This window comes from Panthera leo, chromosome A1, assembly GCF_018350215.1.
Source record: "Panthera leo isolate Ple1 chromosome A1, P.leo_Ple1_pat1.1, whole genome shotgun sequence".
Lineage (NCBI taxonomy): Eukaryota > Metazoa > Chordata > Mammalia > Carnivora > Felidae > Panthera > Panthera leo.
In genome coordinates, this window is record NC_056679.1 from 145073088 (window position 1) to 145100259 (window position 27172).

The 27172-nt window shown below is 37.7% G+C and overlaps 1 protein-coding gene and 1 pseudogene across 3 annotated transcripts in view; both read right to left on the reverse strand.

The window, feature by feature from the left end:
• SSBP2 (single stranded DNA binding protein 2) overlaps positions 1-27172 on the reverse strand; it is a 316598-nt gene that overhangs the window by 261081 nt on the left and 28345 nt on the right. The window lies entirely within an intron of this gene.
• On the reverse strand, positions 24531-25430 carry LOC122222240 (annotated as a pseudogene).

Consider the following 27172-nt stretch of genomic DNA (forward strand, 5'->3'; position numbering starts at 1 on the left):
CAAAACCCCCTTGATCCTACCTGCCATGAATTGGTAAGATTATAAGATACAAAGGTAATTATGGCCCAACTATAATGGAATGTAAAAGGTAAATTAAGTAATGGAGGTGGGTAAATGAGGATTGTCTACTAGATAACCTGAGGGGAAAATGTGGCTTTCTCACAAAGGGAGTGCTTTTATTTTGTTTTTTGTTTTTGTTTTTGTTTTTGTTTTGTGGTTATTTATTTTTGAGAGAGATAGAGAGACAGAGCGTGAGTAGGGAAGGACAGAGAAAGAGACAGTGACATAGAATCCGAAGCAGGCTCCAGACTCTGAGCTGTGAGCACATAGCCCACTAGGGGGCTCAAACCCACAAACTGTGAAAAGGAAGATCAGGACCTGAGCAGAAGTTGGAGCTTAACCTATTGGGCCACTCAGGTGCCCCAAGGCAGTGCTTTTTTATTTGATATGCCTTTACTACCGTATTCTACTCTAATTTGATATGACTTTTCATCTTTCATCAGTTTTGTCCTAAGTCAATCTCAAACAAGGACCTGTGTAATCAAGACTAGCATTGGCTAGTGTTGCTCTTGGTTAGAACCAGACAATGATGATGACACATGATAAAGACCTGTACAATTATGAGATTTAGTCATATTTTTCCAAAATTTCTACATCAACATTTATTGATCATCTTCTAGAAGCCAAACTATAATATGAGGGACTATTGAATGGAAAAAAGAACTGAAAGACCTCAATTAGAAAACAGCCTCTCATTCTTAATTAAAGAATACAAACCTATCAACAGGAAACTAAAAAGCACACTTCCATAAAAACAAAACACTGCCTCAAATATAGTATGAATACATAAACAATGAGGGGATCCCAAGCATCACTCTTACAAGAGGGAATAGGAATGAGTAAAAATTTCTAAGAAGAAATGAGACAGGTATATTTTAATATAGGAAACACGCAAAAATGGGCAAGGAGGAGAGACCATTATAGTCATGAGAACAAGAATAAAAATCTGTAAATCAAGTAAAAAAATTAAATTTGATTCTAGCATTTGTTTTATGTAAATAAATAATTAATTTTAATGTCTTTAACACACCCCAATAAATAAATCCTAAAGAAGGCAAAAGAATATATATTTTTATACGTACATTTGAATATGACTACATCTAATGCTGTCAAAATTCACTGATGTCAAAATTCATTGAATAACAATAAAAATTAATTAACTTGATTCTTCTTTCTTTCAGGCATAAATCAAAATAGTTAAGAGGGTGTGAAAACCTAAACTAGAGCAAGTTTAACTCTATAAAGTGTTCACATCTTGATACAGGAAAAGAATTAAATAATTAGGTGCTTGTCTTTAAGAGCACCTTTCTTATATCTCCTACTAAAACAAAGGAAACAAACAGCCTGATTATGTTTTTAAAGGACTAAACTCAGCTAAATAATTGATTTTGCTCTGTAAGTTCTCAAGAAAATATCTGTTCTAAATACACCAAAATATGAATAATTCCTTCAAGATAATTAATATTTATAATTTAAAAAGGAAACATTTTTCTATAGCTTATCACTTTGCCAGAAATTTACCATATGCTTGGATAACAGTATAATGAAGCAGAAGGTAGTCTTGGAAAAGTTATTATCAATGAAAGTTCAATAAAAAGGATTATCAAAAATATATCCATTGCATAAGGGAGAAAAAGTCAAGTCTTTTAAGACATGCCAGAAAAATCCAAGGTAACAAGTAATTTATCTTCAGATAAATCACCAAAAGGAAAATAGTTTTACGTCTGTAGACTATTTGTGATATATAAAGAAATATATGAACTGTAGGAGACAAATAAACTTGATCATTCTGCCTGATAGGAGAAAATTGAAATCTTATTCTCAAACAAAAGAGATAACTCCAGCAGCATAAAGAAGTAGTACAGCACACTGGTTAAGAGTGTGGGTTCTGGAGCACGACACTACCTAGATTCATATTCTTACTCCTCCGCTTCTTAGTTTAGCTGTGTTGTCTATATAAAAGTTCTATAATCTTTCTATACCTTAATTACCTCATCTATACAAGGGGTGGTAATAATAGGACCAACTGCTAAGTTGGCATGAGGCTTAAATGTATTAATACATAAATGGAGAACTTAGTGCCCGGCATTTGGAATGCAACTGTAAGCTATTTAAACTATTTTTATTATCACTGTTGTTATTATTATAGACTAAATAGCTATCCTGAAGCTTCAGACATTTCTTTGGAGATTGCCTACCGTAGCTATTATTAACCACTAGCTCCTCATGCAAAATACCAAAAGTTATGATCTGATCTTATATTTATAGGTACATTCTCCCACCATATGACAGTAAAAGGATATTTAAGGTGTAAATCCACAAGGACAAAGATGAGACAACACTAACAAAATCATGGTAAATGACTTCTCAGATCCCAGAAATCTGAATACTAGCCAGGCAAAGATTAAGTAAAAGCAACTCAATTTATATGATGGAATCTCCGAAAGACTAAACTGGTAGTACCACGTACTTCCAGAAGTGAGAAAGATGAACAGAAGGACCGATTAAAAATCTGTTTGAAAAGCTGTTAGATTCCCAACTCTACCTCTCTCTCCCTCACTCAAGACGAACGCCCCTCCTCACCCCTGCAGAACACCAGGGGTTTATTCTCATTTTTAAATTTTTTTTAATGTTTATTTTTGAGGGAGAGAGAGAGAGAGAGAGCGAGGAGGGGAGGGGCAGAGAGAGTCAGAGAGAGAGAGAGAGAGAGAGAGAGAGAGAGACAGAGACAGAGACAGAGACAGAGACAGAATCCAAAGCAGGCTCCAGGCTGTGAGCAAAGAGCCCAACATGGGACCTAAACTCACCAACCAAGAGATCATAACCTGAGCTGAGGTCAGACGCTTAACCACTGAGCCCCCCAGGTGCCCGTATTCTCATTTTTCAAATAGTCTTACTATTACTGGATGACATAAGGCAAGTTTAGAGCAGACAACGCACACTAAAAAAAGAGAGGGATAAAAAGAAAGTCTATGTGCTTCTTCCCATATTTGGTTTGCAAAACACTGAAGACAGGCTTACACCCTCCAGGCAGGTAACAAAGATTCTTCTCAGGGGAATCTAAGCACTAAAATAAAACACCTAAAAATATGGATATCAGAAAGTCTTCATTCGGACAGTCCAGTCAGATTATTCAGAAAGTTAGATTAATGAGACTGAAATTTACTTCATAAATCTACAAGCCTCATCCACAAAGAACTAATTTGCAGCTTTGTAACTCTTTTTAGAATGCTTAAGTGAACAGATTAGCCAGAAACCGTCACACATTTAAAGAGAACCTGAAATAGGAAAGATAAAGACCAAATCAAGCAAACAAAAAGAGTAACTTAGAAGAAAGAGACACGTAAAGAGAAGAAAATGTTCCAAAACTATCATTAATAACCTTCACAGTGATAAAAGAATATAAGAATGCATGAAACAAAAACAGAATGTCATTAAATAAAAGTAGAAGTCTATTAACAGGAGAATTATTTTGAATCTACAGAAGATTGAAAAATAAAACAGAAAAAAATCTTCCAATAAAGTAAAACAAAACAAAATGTGGAAAATAATGGAAGAAAAAAGATAAGATAATTAGAGGACCAGCCCACAAAGTTCCTACAACATCCAAAGAAAATAGGAATTCTAAAAACAGTGAGTGAGTGAGTGAATGAGTGAGTGGAGACAGAGAATTAAAGGAAAGAAATAAAAGAACTAACTCAAAAAAATGCCCAGAACTGCACATGATTTCCTATGTCAGAAGAAGCTACTTGAGAACGTGCTTCACTGAAATGAGGGCCCAACAAAGAGGAAATCAGGTAATAGGGCATCCAACACAAAAAAAGAAGCAAAATGAATCCCTAGGATGACAGGGATGGTGGCAAAAGTAGTCTAAAATACCTATGCCAAAGACCACAAGAATATCCAGTGTAGATTAGAACAGGTCAGAAGAGTCTGAGAGCTAGATCTTTAAAAAAATGAGATTAATAAAATAATTAAGAAGATATTTAGACAACCAGAGAGAGTTTGGGGGTAAATTCATGACAAGTACATAGAAAATTAAGCTGCCTTTTAACAAATAAATGTATTCGGGGGAAAATAAAACCACACAAGAAAGAAAAAGCAGTCACAGAATACCACTACAGGCAGAGCTATGAAGAGCATTTACAGAGTTATAATAATGTAAACATTAAGTAAATACTACTGTAACCAAAATTAGAATAACAAAATTTTTATCTTCCACTGTGGGAAGTCAATAGACAGTATCTAAAAAAATCAAGTAGCAGCAATATAAGTTTGTTATTTGCAGATATGAAAATAAATAGCAAAAGAATCAACTAAAAGAGTTAACCATAGTTGATCCTAAGAAACAGGAAATGGGGTAAGGGTGAGAGCAGACAATGTAGTTTCTCATTACAAGCCTCACAGAACTATTTGGCACTCTTTCAACAATATATTTGTACACTCTAAGATATTAATAGAATACATATAATGATAAAGTTAATCACGATAAAATATAATTTCCTAATTACAATATTAATAGATGTTCATGTAATTTGAAAAATGCACAGGAATTAATAACAAAAGAATTCTGCCATCCAGATAAAACTATTAATATATTGCTGTATTGCCTTTGAATATTTTTACTGCATAAACACACACTCATGTAATTTTTTTAAAAAACAAAGCTTCAGATTCTTGCTGAATATGCAAATTTACATGCTCCTTTTTTAATTAACATTATATCATTAACATTTCTGATGTCCTTAAATATTTTCTAAAAACACATTCCTCCTCATCTTCAGGCATCACGTATTTAACCATTTTCCTACTAACTCCTTAGCATATAGTTAATAAGGTTTTCCTTTCTCAAACTCCCATCCCTTGATTTGTGGTGTCTTCCCAGATTCTCTTTAGCCACTTCTGTTTCTCCTTTGTGGAATCCTTCTCCTCGGCCTACCCCTTAAATGTTGGTGTCCCACACAATTTCATCCTCCATTTTCTCTCTTCACCCTGGATGACTCCAATAACAACACTATATCCTGATAAATGATAATCACCAAGTTTTGTTAATTCTCCCTTTTAAATAACTTGAACCTACCAGCTTCTATCAGTCATTTCCATCTAGTTCAAACCGTCATTATCACCAACCTACATTCCTAACTCATCTCTGGACTCCACTTCTGCCCCCCTCCAAAGCAGTCTCCACATCAGCAATCAGAATGATCTTTTAAAAACAGAAACCTAATCTCATAGCACCCTGCTTAAAACCCTTCAGTAGCTTACTGTTGTTTTAGAACAAATTCCAAAATGTTTTCCTACCTATAAGGTCCTATATAATCTGGCCTGTGCCAACTTCTCCAGCTTTATTCCACACCACTCTCCCTCTGGTTCTCCATGCTCCAGCCACACTAGTCTTTTTGTTCTTCAAACATCTCAAGATTTCTCTTGCCTGGAGGCCTTGGCACATACTGCTCACTTCGCCTGAAACAATTCCCTCTCCACCTCTTGGCAAACTCCTATTCACCCTGAACAAGACCCTCAAGTTGCTCGTTTTATACTATGGAAACACTGCCTCTGGAGCCGGGCAACATTGAAATCTAAGATAGGGAGTACATTAATAAAAGAATTTGCAATATTTCTGTTTAATGTCTGCGTCCCATGAGAATATAAACTGGACAAGAACAAGTCTTGTTCAGTGTTGGCCCCCCTGCACCAAGCAAAGTACCTTTTGGGCAGTAGATTCATTTGTTGAATGGTTCAATGACTCCCAAACCTCTATCTTGGTGTTCAAAACTCTTCTAAATTCTAAATCCATATAATCAACTACCATCTCCACCTGTATCTCCTACAGTTTTCTCAGACTCAACATATCCAGGCCTTAACTAGTTTGTCAAATATTACCTCCTCTATATCTAGTTCCCCTGCTGTCTTCTCATTAGTGGCACCCTGTCAATTCTGTTCCTCAAATCTGCTTAGATTAGTCCCCTCTTTTCCACCTATTTTGTCACACCTGTAAGTTCAGTCCCTTACCAATTCTTATCTGAATTATTACATAGCTTAATACGGAGTCTCCACACATCCAGCATCAAACTCATCTGTCTTCTAACCTTAGGACCAACATAATGATTTTTTTTTTTAACTAAAACAAATTTGGTCCTATCATTCCCACACTTAGAATTCTTCAATGATCTCTTCCCTACATGTGAACTACTGCTGCTGCAATACTACTATACTATGGGCAGGTTGCTGAATACGATAAACTCCGTTATGGCTTGTGCATTTGTCTTTTCTAGTGCCTCTGTCAATATGCCCATCCTCTCTTACTCATTTTGCTAACTTTTTAAGACTCAACTTAAAGGTATGTTGACCTTTTTCCTGACCACATCACCCCAGGCTGACTTGGGTGCCCTTCCTCTGTGTTTCCACAGTATCCTGGGTATCACAGCATTTATTACACAATGACATAACTTACCTGCCTCTCCATTTGATCCTAATTACACAGAAGTTCTACATGTTGTTTTATCTTTGTATTGCCAAAATCTATTAAATAGTAAGCCCCCAAAATAATTTGCAGCATGACTGTCAATGTAATGACATCATTGGTGACATGTTTGGTATAAATTTTGTAATTTTTATACAATTAAGGCAATATATACCTTGAACCTCACTAGAAGACTTTTCCATTTTAAGATCTCCTTTAATTGTTCTTTAAATACTATATTCAAAGTTCCAAAATTGAAGAAAAACAGAAGAATATTTTCTGACTCTTCATAGCACCAGTAGGTAGACCATCTGCTATGGGTCTTTCACACTCCTCTCCATCTTCCTGGGTATGCGACAAATTCAAGATCTTGAGCATGCTCTAGCAGGGCCACTTCTCTGGGTTGTGTGTGCAGTAAGCAACCTTGAGGGATGAAGTAAAGAAAAGTCTTGCTCCTCCGCTGCAATCCACTATATGTACATTTATCTGACCATACTGTATCACTCCCATGGGACATGGAAGCAAGGAGAACTAAAACAAATATGCTAATGATTATGCTGCTTGCTGTGCCAGGAGTAAATAGAGTCCTTTGTCTCTGACCTAGGAGTCTCATGTCTTCTACCAGCACCTATGAAACATTAATAGGCTACTAATAAGTAGAGTGAAAACAAATCCAAAACGTACCAATTTGCCTCTTGGCAATTTACAGACCCCTACAATCAAATATACATTTAAACCTGAATGATACTACCATTTCTTCTTCATGTTACACAAAATAATATATGAAAATCCAGGTTCCCCACAAAATTCAACTTACTGTACATTGCAAGATTTTCTACCAGCTTATTTTTACTGTTTCAATTATTTTTCCCCAAATAAACTTCATAATTCTACTTGTGTTTTCATTTTCCTCTTTTATTCTATATGTTCCCTAAAGCAGAAGAGTTTTCCAGTCTATTGTCTCTCTGAACATAAGTTATAAAACCCACAACCAAACAATTCACAAAGCCTGCTGAAAAGTTACCAGAACCAATTAATGGAACATACATGGTTGTCATCTTTCCACATAAAAGGTTGTCAGTAGATAGCTGAAGCATGTTGGTATCTCTTCTAATTTGAGTTCTAATCTTATAAGCCCCTGAGAATTCTTTGCATCACCCTCCGGATGGAAAGAGGCTTTTTTTCATCATTTATTTATAAGTATTCCTTTTTGATAATAGACCTTCCCACCTTCCCAGACATTAAGCAATTAACTATGAAATTATATTTCTGAAAAAGACAAGGAAAGGCGACAAGGGAAACTCATAGTGACATATTATCAACAAGGAAATTTTTTTTTAGGAATTTACATAAGAAAGGTTGGATGGAGGAAGAAACTATCAAGGCTTTTCATTGTGGCTATAATATAAATTATGTCCCACACACAGAGATAGAATTCAGAGGACTAACTGGAATGAGTAGATTCAAAGTGGCTGACTAGCAGAGAAAAACCCATACAAAGCTGAGAAATATAAAAGGTAACAGTGATAAGGAAAAAACAACAAACCCAGAGACATTAATTAGCTTTGAAAACAGGCAAAGTAGGCTAGCTAGCTCACAACAGAGGTCATCCAGCAACTACCAATAAGCCTTCTACTGGAAGCAGAGCTCATACTGGTGGCAAACTTAAGTGAAAAAATTCCCCACATGCAAAGGAAGCAACTGAGACTTGAGATCAGGAAATTGGTGGAGGCTGAGGGTTTCACCAGCTTCACCCAGCAAGCTCTCACTGACGTTCACAGTAGTTTTATATGTTAACACAACTATCTCAAGAATATAAATTTTACATTTCAGATATTCCCAGGAGTGCCACACATGAAAAAAGAATATGTCAACTTGTCAATATTCAATCTTCCCTAAATCCTTAGGGGAATCTCTATAGAAGACCTTCACAAGGGTCTTCCTTAATAGGCAGCTACAAGTAATGCCATAGCAAATAGGACTGTAGCTTCCTTAACACATAAAAGCACTTGAGGCCACAGAAACTCTCATGTAAACTTCTAAGGCCATTTCTAATCTAGACATTGCTATAAACCCCTTAGTTAAATCTTTCACTTAAAATACAATTGATATATAAAGAACACTAGATCTATGATTTTTCTCCGTTTTCCCTCAACTTTTTTAAAAAACATGAATATATCTTTGACTCAATTATATAATATCATCCTTTATTGAGTAAATGTTTTTCTACTGAAGCATCCTTGTTTATACATTAGGATCCAAATGAGGTCACCACAGGTTTCAAAACAAAGTATGAAAGTAACCTCCTGCCACAGAAATCCATAGGCTGTTTCCAGGTCATAAGCAGCAGCAATATGGGAAGTCTGCTCTGTGTCACCTTTAGCAGTAAGCAGTTGCAGGTCACTCAGCATCCTTTCTCCAGGACTACAGCCACCACTGCTCCTCCTTGCCCCCACAGTAACTCCCTACCTCATCCTCCAAGAGTTAAAACCAATCCCAAGAGAGAAGGGGGCAGATTACTATCTTCATCCAACAAACTCTGTTACTTTTTCTCAAAAGAAATGCCTTTCATAGACTCCTCAGCATCCACAAGGAGGGGAGGTGAAGGAAAAAGGTGTAGAACATGGCTTACCACAAAAACAATGGAACCACCATAGGAGCCCAACTTATTTCTACCCATCTTGATTAGAAGCTAGAATTGAGAGACAGTTAAGGAGACTCCAGAAGAGAGCTGGGCCCATGTTTTAAAACGTACCCAGGATTTGTTTTCATTAGGTATAGTGAGAGAGACTTGGAAAGAAGAGTTTATTATTATTATTATTATTATTATTCATAATTGATAATTCCCAGGAGGAGAGGACAAGCCACTTCATACAACGCCACATGGGAAAGCACCAGTTTGGTCTGCACACAAGGAATGAGGGGGAAACATGGGCACAGCCTTTAATGTCATTTTCTCAGGAAAGGCAAGGAAGGATAGGGTAACTAGTTCTGGATTGGCTAGTTTGAATAATCTCAGCAGGCTCTGGGGTGTAGGGACTGCCCCTTAGTTGACTGCTAGTTGCCCTGAGGTGGTGCTAGGGCAGGTGGCTCAGCCTGGGAGAAAGCAACAAAGCTGGCGTGTAGTGGCCCAGGACTCCTCGGTTTGCATATGAAAGGCACACACCCGGGGGAGTGCTATCTATAGGAATCCCAACTACCTTTAGCAGTTAGCAAGCCCTGGGAGGGGCAACCCATCGCCAGCCTGCAGATCCCAAGTTGCTAAAGCATCATAAAATACAGAAAATAAAATATCTATAGATATACATATAGATATGGTTAACAGCCCAGAATGTACTTCTGAGGTCAGAGTTCATCTAGATTGCATTTTTTAAATAAATGCCTGTTCTAAGCTCCAGAATTTCCTTGAACTAATGCACTTCTTCCTCGAAGCACCCCCAACCCATCTCTCCCTTATGTCACCACTAGCATGCACTAATGGAAAATATATCAAAGTAGTTACTCCAAATAGTCTTCCCTTGGTTTCAAACTGATTGTTTACATCACAATCTGAAATGTGTATTACAGTCCATCAAAATGATGGCATGGTCTTTGCTACAACTTGTGAAGAAGTCCTACTATTGCCGTTAGAATCATTCAGAACACTAAAGTTTCATGTACTAAAAAAGCATACATACTAAGCTTTTTGATCTAGACCTTTAGCTACTGTTGAGATGTTTGCATAAAATTTCAACAAAAGGAACACAAAAATAATACCTCAGGATTTCAAAGACACCACTAATGTTTATCATCTTCTAGAAAAAAAGGCAAGAAAGTTGACTAGATAAATATCAAGACATCTCCCTCTCTCCTCTGCTGCTAAGCTTCTGAACAAGATTTTTGTCTTACTTTAAAAAGCCATCAGTCATGCACTGTAAGAATTCATAATTTGGCTTTAACCATTGTTCAGTACAGATGTTTAACCATAGGAAAACTTCAATCTTTATACTGATTTAACTGGTTAGATGCATTTTGCTATTGAACTGTGATTTCACTGTTGAACACACTGCCTGATTATTCAACATAAAAGTAAAACTAGATCTGCTTACAACACATACACAAGTAACATTAATTACCAGGGATTTGCTTTTTGCTATGTTTTTTTTTCACAATCACAGACATGCTTGCTAGGTAATATAATCGTCATGAAAAAAAAAATATTAGGTAGAATACTAGTTTAGAAATAAAAGTAAGTGGGGAAAAAAAGCAACTAATCCAGTTTGGATGGGTACCATAAGAAAATAATGTGACTCCTACTTGATGGGATGGTTAGTCACAGCAACCAGCAACAGAACACGACAATCCAATCCCTACACTTCATCATAAGTCAGCTATTTAATCCTTCTAACGGCCTTGAGAATCACAGTATCTAAAAAACATTTCCAAATATCTTTCTTAAGTTCTGGAGAACTCAGACAACTCAGACAAGCAAACAATGGAACTCTCTAATAGAGTGCAAGATCACAAATACGACATTTTGGTTTCCTAAACCAGTTCATCAATATCATCATAAGGAATCAAATACCTTAGTAAAACTTAAAATGAAAAATTGCCAAGATTCACTGATGAAAACTGGACAGTTGTTCCAACAAAATTGGACTCTATGCCCACAGATATCACTTCCTTTTTTAGGGTTTTTATATATTCCCTGCTGCTCTACCCCTACATTGATCCATCAGGGCATACTGATCCTTATTTACATTTATGGTCTGGGGCACCTGGGTAGGCCAATCGATTAAGCCTCTGACTCTTGATTTCAGCTTAGGTCATGATCTCACAGTTTGTGAGATCAAGCCCTGCTTTGGATTCTCTCTCCCTCTCTGCTCCTCCCCACTCCTTCTCTCTTGCTCTCTCAAAATAAATAAATAAACTTTTAATTAATTAACTATGGTCTCAACACACTCACATACACACACACAAATACCTCCCTTTCTTCAGTTATCAGCATAGCTGACACATTCAAGTATTCATCCAACAAATATTTACTGCACAAATACTAAATGCCAAGTACTATATTATTCATTGGAATTTTCAAAAAGACTTTACCAGGTATCAATAGAAAATAAAAGGGAAATAAACAACAAAAAATATATAAAATATCCTTGCTTACATTCTAATTAAGCATTAGGATCTTACTAGAGCTAGCAAATATCCATGACATGAAGGTCTTGTCAGAAATATTGCTAAGATAAATATATTACAGCACACCAAATCTGTAATTTAACTCTACAGGTATATTGTGAGAGTTCCATGCTTTCCAGCTGAAGGTCATTTTCTTCCTCTTCTCTGTACAGTTTCATTCTCTTCACATCAAAGCCAAGAGCATAATTCTAATCCTTCCACTTAATTCTCATTTCCAAACTAGAAGACCTACCTTTCTCCTATTTAGTAACTATAACACTCTTTCACAAGAATGCAACACACTGCTGAAGAGAGGCAGTGGAGAAATGAGGAAAAGGGAGGCTGGAGGGTGGAAATAATGGGCTTTTATCAGCCAGTGGTGAACCTTTTAAAACACTAAAACTTGGAACAGCCTTAACAATAACTGCAGTAATGAGGCAGAGTCTGTGTATTATTCTTCAAGTAGTAATCATTTTAACTATACCAGAAACACAGAGATAATAGCTAGCAAATGATATCCTAAGATTTCTGTAACATAGAAACGACTCTAGGCACTAGTTACATGACCTTGAGCAGGTATTTTATTTCTTTAAACCTTTGTTTACTTATCATATGTTACTAAGATGTACCTCACATGGCTGTTCTAAGTGTAAAGTATACCAGTGTAAGTGAAGGACCTGGTATGATGTGTGCTATGTGGTAGAAATACACAGTAGGTCTCTTCCCTTTAAGAAAGCATAAAAGTGCCAAATGGAAGAATGGACAAAAACTGTCACTCACCTACCTTCTCAAGTGCATATACAATTACAGTATCAAAAGTTTATTTACTTTTAAATGTTCAGCTCAAATGAATCCTTCCCCAGCATATCCAGCAAGTGTTTTCTTCCACCTTTGAAATCTCGTAACGCTTTGCTAGTCCCTCTCTAATAGCATTGTGATTATATGGTTTTTTTAATCAAAAATTTTTTTACTGTTCACTTGTTTCTGAGAGACAGACAGAGACAGAACACAAGTGGAGGAGGGACAGAGAGAGAGGGAGACAGAATTTGAAGCAGGCTTCAAGCTCTGAGCTGTGAGCACACAGCCGGACACAGGGCTTGAACTCATGAACCATGAGATCATAACCTGAGCTGAAGTCAGTGCTTAATCGACTGAGCCAACCAGGCACCCCAACATTGTGATTATTTGTACACAAATTTTATGTCCTCTATGTGAAAAATCAACTTAAAAATCAGAAACGCTTTATTACTTTTGCTAAATGAGGAAGTTTTTTAAAAATAAACTAAAACAAATCTCTTTTAACGCTCACTCATTTAGAAAAAAAAGAACTATCCTGAATAACGGAAAGAAGGTTCATATGAGTTACAAATGAATAGTTAGCACCTTGTCTGAGATTACATTACTCCTACCCAAACTGTTACACACTGTTAGTAAGAGTTATATGTAACTCTGTGTGTGTGTGTGTGTGTGTGTGTGTGTGTGTGTGTGTGTGTACATAAATTTGTCCTTTAAGAAGGTTCTCAGTTTCCTGGAAGAGGAAAGATTCATAATGACCAGTTAATAGAAGGCTATCAATATGGTTGATTATTGTTGGTAATAGAATATAAAGGTTCATTTCCTTCAACCCCATTCTTCTTCAACTTATCGTCTCCATAAAAATATAGAGTGCTTTTATTCTATGTTCAGGCTGTGAGTATATCCAATTGTATGTATACAAAACACAGGTAAGTCAAAGTAAAAGTCTGACTCTGAAAACTGAAGGAATGAATAGCTTTAGATGCCCTTGTTTTCCAAATGGAAACCTGTACCCAAGTACAGGTATTATTTTTACTTTAACTAGTTTTTATTGAAACTAACATCTATTTCCCTGACATGCTAAATACAACATCAAGAGGGGCGCCTGGATGGCTCACTCAGTATAGCATGTGACTCTTGATCTCGGGGTTGTAAGTTTAGGCCTCACGTTGGCTGTAGATATTACTTAAAAAGAAAATAAAATATTAAAAAAATTATATATATATGTGTGTGTATGTATATTTACATATATATATGTGTATACATATAAATACACTCCCCCCCCACACACACACACACGATCACCATGATTTATGAGCATCTATTATAAAGCTACATCTCACAGAAACCTGCTACAGATGCTATACCCCAGAGAGTTAAGTATTCCATACAGACTGTTGAACTGGATGCGGTATATGAGTCATTAGCATGGCATAGATAAGGCACAATATTGAGGAGCATTACAGGCGGCTGTTTGTCCTCTGGTCTTACCACATTCATTTTCCCAGAGCCAAGGAAGGGTTATGTATTTCTCCAACTCACTTTTCTTTCTCTATCTTTTCTGTTTCTCTGCTAAGAGTGCTACTTGCTGCCACTACCACAATTTCTATCACTGCTAATCCAAACACTTATCTCTGCTGCTTTCTTCCCTCCTATGCTGTCTACAATCAACTGCCCATCTGTAAGAATGCAAAAACTAGTCACTAAAAAACATAGTATACAAAGTACTATGAAAGTATACATTTATCTCAAAAAGCAACACTTACTTATAAAACATTCCAAGTAAATTTTAGAATAAATATGCTGAGGTCTTCAAATATATTACTGAAACTTTTATTACAGTTGCATTTGAGTTTATAGATTAATCTGGGGGAAATGACATCTTTGTTACATTAAGTCATCCCATGGTATTTCTCTCCTACTAGTTATGTCTTCTTTTACATCCTTTAATAGAGCTTTAAAATTCGTCTATAATAGTCTCATGCAATTTTTTTCAGTTTAGTTATTTGATTGTATTGGTTGCTATTGTTGTATACATTGCTAGGTCAATTGCTCCACTAGACTTTAGGACATAGTGCAAAGAGCCACTGTCATAAAAACATTGTGATACTAGACAGAAACGGACAAATGATCAATGAAATGTGAGAAAGAACTCATATATGGTAAGGGTGTACTACAAGTAAATAGGAAAAGTACAAAGTGCTTGTATTCTACAGGAAGAAAAATAAAATCAAACACGACACTTTACATGTTTACTTTTACACAAAAGTAAACTCCTTAGGGATTAGAGACTCAAATGTAAAATACAACAAATATAAAATACAAATAATATAAAATATAACTGTAAAGCAAATAGAAGAAAACATAGGGGAATGTGTGATATCAGGATAGAAAAGGATTTCTTCAGACCACAACAACACGAATCACAATGTATTGATTTTCGTGTTGTGATAAGACAATTTAACCACTTGAAAGTTAAGGATTCCTGGGGTGCCTGGGTAGCTCAGTCAGTTAAGTGTCCAACTTTGGCTCAGGTCACGATCTCACACTTCATGGGTTTGAGCCCTGCATTGGGTTCAGCCCTGATAGAATGGACCCTGCTTGGGATTCTCTCTCTGCCCTTCCCCCACTTGCATTTTCTCTCTCTCAAAAATAAATAAATAAACTTCAAAAAAAAAAAAAAGAGAGAAAATTAAGGATTCCTTACCAAAGGAGGACACCACAAACAAAATTAACAGACTATATTACAGTGTCTAAAATCAACAAGATTAGTGTCTAGAATATTCAAGGAAATCCTGCTGAGTAGGGAAAATGGTAAAGGATATGAACAGTGAATTCACATTTATTCACCCAGCAAATATTTATTGAGCATCTACATTTTAAGGGCAAGAGTTACAGGTATATAAAACATAGATAAGATCCCATCCTTCAAAGGAAGGCACTTGAGCACTGGAAATACCTATAGAAATATACATAATAAGATTAATATATGATGTTTTTTATGATAAACAGTATAAAGAAAGATAAAGCAAAACAAAGATAGATGATGAAGAGTACTCCTTTAAATAAGATTGTCAAGGATATAGTATTTAAGCAGAAATCCAAATAAAGTAGGTGAACAAAGTGAATAAGAAAAAAGAGTTTGGGGGTACCTGGGTGGCTCAGTCTTATTATGGGTCCGACTCTTGATTTTGGCTCAAATCATGATCTCAGAGTCGTGAGATTGAGCCCCACATCAGCACAACTCGGCTCCTGCTGAGCATGGGGCCTTCTTAAGATTCTCTCTCTCACTTTCCCTCTATCCTTGCCCCGCCTCTTGCTCGCTCTCTCTCTCAAAAAAACAAAAACAAAACAAAAAACAAAAAAAAACAAAAAACAAAAAACAAAAACCCCAAAGAAATGAAAAAGTAAGTAATGACATACCACTTTATAAATATCAGACCAGCAAAAATACAATGTGAGATAATATCAAGTATCAGTGGAAGTAGAGGGAAAGGGGAACTCTCATGAATTGTTAGTGAAAGTGTAAAGTGCTACAGCCATTCTGGAAAGCAAGCTGACAGCACTTAGTGAAATGAAGTATGTTCCACCCTGTGATCCAGAGATCTTTCTCTAGAAAATCAGAGTTCTCCCAGAAGTTCTTGTATGAAAGAAGACTTGTATGAAAATGGAAATCATAGAGTTGTTTGTGGTATCAGGAAATTAAAGGCAATCTAGGTTATCATCACCAGAGGAAGATATATATGGTAGATATATACTCTGAAATAGCTACAGCAGGCACAAGTTATGAAATACATACGGACTTAAACAGATTTTTCTAAAGTATTGAACACTGAAATACGGGAAAAAAAATCTCTGATTTTCTTTGAAATAATATAGTATGTAGAGGTGAAGTTGTGGGGGTTGGGGAGGCAAAGGGAGGAGTAATTTGAAATATTTATTAAGTCAGATTAGCTATGAACTGCTAATTGCTAATGATGGATGATGGATCATGGGAGTTATAGTACTTTCTGCACACTTGTATGAAGTTTTCCATCAAAAAGGCATTTTTAGAGGATTAAGTGAAAATTGAAACAGATCTATACCAGAATATCACTAATATAAATTAAAAACACTTATGTGCACAAAACACCACATTTTTTTTAAAGACACAGACATACCCAAAAACATTAGTATGGATGTCTACGGAGACAAAGAATGAGAATAGAAATTGTGGATATATGAGAATTTTTTTTTCCTAAGGGGAGTGGGGGTAGGGGTATTACATTTTTTAATTTATTTTTTATTTTTTAGATGTTTTATTTTCAAGTAATCTCTGTACCCAACACGGGGCTCGAACTCACAACCCTGAGATCAAGAGTTGCACACTCCACCAATCAAGCCAGCCAGGCAACCCAAAAGCAAACTACTTTAAATAAAATAAAACAAAAGAAAGCCCTGTACTTGCCAAAGCTAATACTGTGCCATTATCTGAGAAATCTGATGAACTGAATTTGTTTCACCTGAGGTTTAAAAAGAAAACACCAGGGGCACCTCAGTGGGTTGGACAACCGACTTTGGCTCTGGTCAGGATCTCATGGTTTGTGAGTTTGAGCTCCTCGATGGGTTCTATGCTGACAGCTCAGAGCCTGGAGCCTGCTTTAATTCTGTCTCAGGCCCTCTTCTGCCCCTCCCCCCTTCGTGCTAGCGCATGTGCCCAATCTCGCGCTCTCTCTCTCTCTCTCTCAAAAATAAACATTGAAAAAAAAAAGAAAAGAAAACACTAAACAAATACAAATCTGAACTGAGAGAAGGGAGTAATTCTTCCCCATACCTAGGACCCAAAAGGCAAAAGCAAAAGGCAAAAGGTTCAATTCCCATTTCACAGAGGACAAACGGAAGGACAGTGAGTGAAATAACATTGTAAGCTCATAAAATAGCAAGTAGGAAAGGTGCAATTCAAGCCCAGGACCAGAAGTGCCACACTTCAGTCACTGTGCATCCAATGCTGCACTATTCTAATTTAAAACCTGCACACTACTAACAGATTGACCCTCCTAAAATATAACGTTATGCCACAACGCCACTGTTACTGGCATCTCCCCCCAAGTTAAATTCTGTATAGATTATACACTATCCCCAATGATCCTCACCCACTTTTTCAATATCCTACTTTTCTCCAATATAAGTCCTCTCTTCTAGCCACACTAGTCCTCCTTACTTCTTTCAAAATACCCACAACACCTCCAAGCCCCTAAGTACTTTCTCCAAACTGAATACCTCTACTCTCCTCTATACGTATTTATATCCCATATATCCTAAAAGCTCTGGCACTGAGAACACTTTCACAACACTAATTGAGTGACTAAAGTCCCACAATTACTCCAAGAAGCTTCCCTGATGACTTCGGCAAACACCTTTCCCTTCTTTAATATCTTTTGCACTTACTCTCTGCGCCATTCAATTAACACCTATTACAGTAACACCTCATTTATCCAGCATCATTGGGAAAAGAAAGTGTTCATCAGAAGCAAATTTTCCAGACAACTTAATCATTAATTTAGGAAGAAGCAAAGTTGAGTAGTGTTGACTTTAGTTATAGATAGATGTAGGTTCAAATCTCAATTCTGCCACTTACTAGCTAAGTGGCTTTGGGTAAGTGTCAACACTGTTTCATCACCTGTAAACAGGGGATATACTAACTTCACAAAATTGTTGTGGATTATTAAAGGAATCACATGAAAAAATCTGGTACAACCTTCTTTAAATAATGGCTACAAATTAACTCCAACTGCTATTGTGCACTAAAACAAAATAAATTCATCAAATATGTATACTTTGAGATTATTATTAGAGGACAGTGAATGTAAATAAACCACCACTTAGAAACTCATTCATTTAACATTCATTCATCCAATATTTATCAATTCAGTAGAGGTACAGGATACAAAATCAATGTATAAAAATAATTTCTATACACTAACGATGAACTGTTAGAGAAACTTTTAAAAGTAATCCCACTTAGGGGTGACTGGCTGGCTCAGGTAGCAGAGAGTGTGACTTTTGATACCAGGGCTGTAAGTTCCAGCCCCACACTGGGTGTAGAAATTACTTAAAATCTTAAAAATAAATAAAAGTAATAATAATAGAATACCATCAAAAAGAATAAAATACATATGACTAAATTTAACCAAGAAAGTGAAAGATCTCTACAATGAAAACTATCACACATCACTCAAAAAACTGGTCACAAATAAATGCAAAGATATTCCATGTCCATGGATTGGATGAATCAATATTGCTAAACTGTCCAAACTACCCAAAGTGATCTAAGATTTTATGCAATCCAGGGGTGCCTGGGTGGCTCAGTCGGTTAAGCATCCAACTTCAGCTGAGGTCATGATCTCACAGTTTGTGAGTTCTAGCCCCAAGTTGGGCTCTGTGCTGACAGCTCAGAGCCTGGAGCCTGCTTCGGATTCTGTGTCTCCCTTTCTCTCTGCCCCTACCCTGCTCATGCTCTGTCTCTATCAAAAATGAATCAATGTTAAAAAAATTTAAGATTTTATGCAATCCCTATCAAAATTCAAATGATATTTTTCACAGAAATAGAAAAAAGTAATCCTAAAATTTGTATGGAACCACAAAATACCCTGAATAACCAAGGAATCCTAGGAGAGGAAGCATCATGCTTGCTGATTTCAAATTATATTATAAAACTATAGTAATCAAAACAGTATGGTATGGGAATAAAAACATATATATCAATGGAAGAGACTAGAGACACCAGAAATAAAGTCATGTACATATGGTCAATTAATTTACAACCAAGAAACCAAGATATAGAAGGGAAAAGGATAGTCTCTTCAATAAATGTTGCTGGGAAATCTAGATAGCCACATGTAAAGGAATGAAACTGGACCCTTATCTTACACCATACACAAAAAAATCAACTCAAAATGCATTAAAGACTTGAATTTAAGACCTGAAATCATAAAACTCCTAAAAGAAAACACAGTGGGTAAGCTCCTTGACAGCGATCTTGGAAGTAACTTTTTTGGATATGACACTAAAAGCAAAGGCAACAAAAGCAAAAACAAGCAAGTGGGACTACATCAAGCTAAAAAAAACTTCTGCAGAGTAAAGGAAACAATCAACAGAGTGAAAAGGCAACCTACAAAATGGTAGAAAATATTTGCAAGTCATATCCCTGATAAGGGATTAACTACTAAAATATGTAAGAAAATCCTAAAATTCAATAGCAAAAAAAAAAAAAAAAAACCCAAGTAAACCAATTTAAAAATGGGGAAAGGACTGAAACAGACATTTCTCCCAAGAAGATATACAAATGATCAAGGGATATATGAAAAGGAATCCTAATCCTCAAAGAAATACAAATCAAAACTACAACGAGATATCACCACATACTTGTTAAAATAGTTATCAAAAAGACAAGAGATAAAATGTGTTGGTGAGGATGTACTATTGGTGGAAATATAAATTCACACAGCTACTAAAAAAACAAAAAACAAAAAACCCCCAAAAAACAGAATGGAGGTGTTCAAAAAAATTTAAAAACAGATTGAATTCTGACCCTTTTAATAAATGTATACCTTAAAAAAATTAAAAATAGAACTATCATATGATCCAGCAATCCCACTTCTGAACATATACCCGAAGAAAATAAAAAGAGGATCTTTATTTTTTATTTTTTTAAATCTTTTTAAAAATGTGTGTTTATTTTTGAGAGAGGGAGAAAGCACACATTAGCACGGGAGGGGGGGGTGCAGAGATTGAGGGAGACAGAGGATCCTCAGCGGGCTCTGCACTGACTGACAGCAGTGAGCCTGATGCAGGCTCAAATTCATGAATGGCAAGATCTTGACCTGAGCCAAAGTCAGATGCTTAATTGACAGAACCACCCAGGCACCCCCCCCTTTTTTAAGATTTTACTGTTAAATATTCTCTACACCCAACATGGAGCTCAAATTTATAATCCCAAAATCAAGAATCACATGCTCTATCAACTGAGCCAGTGAGGTGCCCCCAAAAGGATCTTTAAGAGATCACCTGCACTCCCATATTCATGCAGCACTAACCACATTCGCCAAGATACTGAAACAACATAAGTGTCTGTCAATAGATAAATGGATAAAGATCTATATACAATGGAATATTATTCAGCCATGAGAAAGGACATTCCACAGTTTACAACAACATGAACAGACACTGTAGACATCATGCTAAGTGAAGGAGGACAGAGAAAAACAAATGTTGTGTGATCTCACATGTAGAATCAAAACAAAAATAAAAACAAAAACAAACTCATAGGCACAGATAACAGATTGGCAGTTGCCAAAGGTGGAGGTTGGACTAAATGGGTGAAGGTGCTCGAAAGTTACAAATTTCCAATTATAAGATGAAAACGTTAGGAGGGGTTAAAATGGCAGAGAAGTGGGGGACGTGGGGGACTGGGCTTTCCTCATCCCTCAAACACAGCTATATTGAGGTCAGATCACTTGGAATACCCAGGAAATCGATCTGTGGAATGGAGAAAGGATCTCCACTGTTGGAGGGAGACAGCATGGCAGGTGTACAGTGTGTGGATGTGAGTTGGGGGAAAGAAAAACGGTGGTGCCACAGACAGGAGGGAACTCTTTTCATGGAGAAACAAAAGGGAGAGAAAGACAGAGGTTGAGAAAGTGTGGCATCCAGTTCACACAAGAGGAAATCTCTAGTGACCATGGAATTGGGAACAGGAGGTACTGAGTGCCACAGGGGTCTTTGTGTTGCAAAGAGCATTTGGAGCACAAACTCTGAGGTTTTAGAAGTGAGCAACTTTCTCTGGAAGGGAGCTGTGGTGCCTGGTCCCTGGGGTACAATCAGAGAGAGGCTTCCCCTTCCTGGAGTACTTTTAGAAAAGGGTATATTGCCTCCCTAATAAAAGACCCTGCAGGCACCAAAGGCCTTTCATCAATAGGGGACAGAGGCACACCCAGAAGGAATTTAACTTTGCTGCCTTTGGCGGTGCTACACTATTGATTCTGCAAACTATACAGGCATGGGACTGTTTTTCAGGTTCAGGGAGCTTCAGACAGCGTGGAGAGATTCTACTACAGTGGAGGGGGGCAGATCTATGCAGGGGCAGGTCCTTTAAGACATCAGGTTTTGAATCCCAGCCGCGTGCCAAAGAAAAAAGCAGGAGAGTTGTGGCACTGGGCAAGCTGACTGTCTTTGCCATTCTGTGATGGCTGCTAGAACAGTGAGAGCTGCGAGATCACGTGTCCAGGGATGAGAGATTGGGGTGGCACCATTTTCCCCCAAGACAAATACAGTATAACTTCAGAGAGCAACACAATGGCCCCCAATGGAGGTGGGACCTGCATACACCAAACCACACACCCCCCACCTCCCCCATCACCCCACCCTCCCCCACCATGTGCCTGGCAACTGCTTATTTACTGGGACAAGACTTACTCTGAGCCAACACAGCAGATGTCTCCTCTAGAGGACTAGCACAGCCAGCACCCCCCATGCACCAAGTGTACTGAAAATCGAGTGCTTCAAAATGATACCTGTAGTTCTGGTGAAAATAGGACAAGGGTTAATTCTTTTTTTTTTTTTTTTCCTATTTTTTCTTTCTTCTTACTTTTTTCTTTTGGAATCAGGCTCATAGTTTCTTATTTGTTTTTTTCATTTCCTTTTCTCTCTCTCTCTCTCTCTCTCTCTTTGGACCAGGCCTTTTTATTCTTTTCTTTCTTTTTCTTTTTTCCCCTTTTCTTTGGAAAAACCGTAAGTTCTTGATTCTCTGTTTGGTTTTTCTTATTGTTGTTCCCTTTCCTGTTCTCTTTTTTTGGGTTCTTTCCCCCCTTTTTCCAGGCTTACTTCAAAAAAACGAATCAAAGCACACCTAGTTAAAGGTCCAAACAGTCCCCCCTGCAATCAAGGATGAGCTCTGCAGTAGACTGACTGGTGGGAAAGAGCAGTGAAAACACAACAGCAGAGTGCACACAGCATATACCAGAAACACTTCCTGAAGGGCCAGGCCCCGGACAGTGTATGACTCTCAGAAGTACACTCAGGTGCAGGGAACATAACGAGCTTTTAAAATTTTTTTTTTTTTTTTTAACGTTTATTTATTTTTGAGACAGAGAGAGAGCATGAACGGGGGAGGGTCAGAGAGAGAGGGAGACACAGAATCTGAAACAGGCTCCAGGCTCTGAGCAGTCAGCACAGAGCCCGACGCGGGGCTCGAACTCACGGACCGCGAGATCATGACCTGAGCCGAAGTCGGACGCTTAACCGACTGAGCCACCCAGGCGCCCCATAATGAGCTTTTAAAACATGTAAAAGACAGAAACTTAACCAAAAGGACCAGACAGAGGAATTCAATCCAAAAGAAAGGTCAAGAAGAAATCACAGCCAGGGACCTGCTCAACACAGATATAAGCAAAATATTTGAACAAGAATTTAGAACAACAGTAATATGACTAATAGCTGGGCTTGAAAAAAGCACAGAAGACATCAGACAACCCTTGCTACAGAGACCAAAGACCTAAAAACTAGTCAGGCTGAAATAAAAAAATGCTATAACTGAGAGGCAATACTGACTGGATATAGTCACAACAAGGGTTGAAGAAGCAGAGGAAAGAAAAGTGATACAGAAGATAACATTATGGAAAATAATGAAGCTGAAAAGAAGAGGGGGACGAAATTATTAGATCACAAGGGGGAGACTTAGAGAACTTAGTGATTCCATAAACAAAACAATATCCATATCATAGAAGTCCCAGAAGAGTGGGAAAAAGGGACAGAAAGTTTATTTGAACAAATTATAGCTGACAACTTCCCTAATCTGGGGAAGGAAACAGACATCCAAGTCCCAGAGGCACAGAGAACTCCCCTCAAAATCAACAAAAACAAGTCAGCACCATGACATATCATAACGAAACCTGCAAAATACAAAGAAAGAATTCAGAAAACAGCCAGGGACAAAAGGCCCTTAACCTACAAGAATAGACACATAAGGTTAGCAGTAGACCCATCCACTGAAACTTGGCAGGCCAGAAGGAAGTGGTAGAAAATATTCAATGTGCTGAATGGGAAAAAATATGCAGTCAAGAATTCTTTATCCAACAAGCCTGTCATTCAGAATAGATGGAGTTTCCCAGACAAACAAAAGCTAAAGGAGTCCATGACCATTAATCCAGCCCTGCAAGACATTTTAAGGGGGACTCTGTGAGTGGAGAAAAATAAAAAGAAGAGCAAAGCAACAAAAACTACAAAGAATTAGAGAACATTACCAGAAACAACAGCTCTACAGGTAAGAATGGTAAATTCATCTTTCAACATTATTTCTTTTTTTTTTTAAGCCAAGTATTTTTATTTAATACATTCTAATCAAATAGTAACAGCAGTAAATAAACACTTTGAAACACAGGCAGGTATCCCCCTATCTCTGGAAGAAAATTAAGTCGAAGTATTCTACATGGTCACACAATTCAAGGACAACTTGGAAATTTCTAAAGCCATTTCCCAAAAGTCAATGGCAACAGGTTGGGATACAGCTACTTCAAAGGATAAAATGCCTGTATCTACATGGTTTTATTAACAGGGATTGAGTTGCATCTGTAGAGCACAACCTTCTTGTCTTTAGCCTTAAAGGAAAAAACAAAGTCTTTTCCATTTGCACCAGTTTGAAACATTTCTGAAATAAGGCTCCCTTAAAATGGATTACTATGGTACTCATTCACATGAGAGAGTTCATATATGTAGTAAAAAGTCAAATTCAGGATTTCGTGGTCACTTTTTTGACTGATTTGGTTAATTGCATAAAAAGAAGGATACTCACAAGCAGTATCTGTTTAATGAAACACCTAGGTACATCCAGAACGCAAAAACAGAAAATGTCCTCAAGTAGACTCTGATCACCAGGCATGTGAAATTAAAGCTAAGCCTGCATCAGTTTGTTGCTTCTACTTCTTCAGTGGTCCTGCGTGGAGTTCTCTCTCTACTACCAGGGCCTGGGCCTTCCACCTAACAAACAGAAACCTGGGGAAGGCAAGGCATTCTGATAAAATGTTCCTTCAGCCTCCACTCACGGCATTTTGCTTTCAACTTAAAAGGATCTGCTGGTCTTGGTCAGCCTTAGGAAGGGAAGCATCACTCAGGTGAAAACATTTGGGAAAACTTTAAATACCTAGCTACCTCCTCACACATTTAAATTAGATGGACTTCAGCTGTTTTTAGAATTCCCCATAGTTGTCCAGAGTAGTGACTCAAGTTTTGGTTCTTTTATTTTTTATTTTATTTATTTTTTTAACATAGCTGCATTCGGAGATACTTTATAGGAGGCATGTTTAGAAAAAGAGAAACACTTATACCTGGAATTTATATTCTTCCAAGTAATCTTTTAGTCTTGTTGGTAAAGGCAGTCCCCAGATGATACTGGTGCATCTCCATAACGGAGAGTCTACAGAGATGCTGCAGAGGCAGGGCTGATGTGTAGAGTGGTTTGGTCAGATAACAGTGAACGTGTCGTTCGAGGGCGCTTCTGGGCCTGTCCGCTTATCCTTGCACATCTGAACATAGTAGTCGATCAGATTAACCACAGTGTCAAACTATTTAAACTTGGACTTGAGACATATGATATACAGTCCAACCTGAATTTCCCATCTTGGTATTCAATTCGCAGATTAGTTGGTCCAGCTGATCTTTTAACAGATATTTTTAGTGGGTGGTCTGAATGAGAGCTATCTCTAATCAAGAAAGTTCTTTCTGGTGCCTTTTTAAATTTCTCCTTGGCTTCATTAACAGTCATACTTCCCCAGTACCAACCTGTTTGACTGAGTTCCTATAGAGCCTTCGCCAGACGTGCCGCCTCCGGGGACGGCTCTTCCGTGGACCCTGAGGTCCCACACTGGCTCTGCGTCCCTTCCACTCCATTCCCGGAGGACTCGAGGCACCGTAGGGTCATGGGAAAGGGGTCAGCGCAGCAAAAACAAGTAGCTGCCCATGCCGGGACCAGAGAGGGGCACGCGTCCTTCTTGGAAGTCAGTGAGAACCCCAAAACGAGTCTCTGGAGGGTATCCGAATTGGTGGAGGGGGAGGGGATGCGGAGCTTCTGGTTTTTCCTCCCCAGATCAAAGGTGGACGGATGGCAAAGTCCCCCGCAGGCGCGGTCACGCACAGTTTGCCTGCTCTGACTGCTGAAGTGGTGCCCTTACCTATGTACTCGGGTGGTGCTGGACAGCCAACCTCGGTGCCTGCAGTCCCAAGAGCTCTCCTCTTGGCGATTTCCCCCGCAGGGCTAGCACCACAGGGAGGGAAAAACAGATCCCAAATTTCGATAACCATTTTTCTTTGAAATACTATTCTATTGCATCACTTCTCAAAAGCTTGAAAGGTCAATGGCCACTTTCAGTTGAAGCAGGGGCTCATCTTTCAACAATATTTCTGAATGTAAATGGACCAAATGCTCTAATCAAAAGACACAGGGTATCAGAATGGATTAAAAAACAAAATTCATCATGGATAAAGATGTGGTGTGTGTACACACACACACACACACACACAATGGAGTATTACTCGGCAATCAAAAGGAATGACATCTTGCCATTTGCAACTACATGGATGGAACTGGAGGGTATTACGCTATGTGAAATTAGAGAAAGACAAATATCATATGACTTCACTCATATGAGGACTTTAAGACACAGAACAGATGATCATAAGGGAAGGGGAGCAAAAATAACATAAAAACAGGGAAGGGGACAAAACATAAGAGATTCTTAAATATGGAGAACAAACAGAGGGTTACTGGAGGGGGTATGGGAGGGGGTATGGGCTAAATGGGTAAGGGGCATTAAGAAATCTACTCCTGAAATCATTGTTGCACTATAGGCTAACTAATTTGGATGTAAACTAAAAAAATAAAATTTAAAAAGAAAAAAAAACAAAACCCACAAAATTCATCTATATGCTGCCTACAAGAGCCTCATTTTATATCTAAAGACACCTGCAGACTGAAAATGAGGGGAGGGAGAACGATCTATCATGCTAATGGATGTCAAAAGAAAGCTGAAATAGCCATACTCATATCATACAGACTAGATTTTAAAACAGACTCTAATAAGAGAGGAAGAAGGGCATACCTCATAATTAAGGGGTCTATCCATCAAGAAGAGCTAACAATTGTAAATATTTATGCCTCCAAATTGGAAACACCCAAATATGTAAAAGAATTAAAAACAAACATAAAGAAACTCACTGAGGCGCAGCTGGGTAGCTCAGTTGGTTAAGTGTGCAACTTCAGGTTAGGTCATGATCTCATGGTTTGTGAGCTTGAGCCCCATGTTGGGCTCTGTGCAGACAGCTCAGAGCCTGCAGCCTACTTGAGATTCTCTGTCTCCCTATCCCTGCCCTCCCCTGCTCACCCTCTGTCTCTCTCTGTCTCTGTCTCTCTCTCTCTCAAAAATAAACATTAAGAAAGAAAGAAAGAAAGAAAGAAAGAAAGAAAGAAAGAAAGAAAGAAAGAAAAAGAAACTAACTCACTGATAGTAATGCCATAACAGTAGGGGACATTAATACCCCACTTACAACAACAGATCATCTAAGCAGAATTTCCACAAGGAAACAATGGCTTTGAAAGACACACTGAATCAAGTGGACTTAAAAGATACATTCAGAACATTTCATCCTAAAGCAGAATATACATTC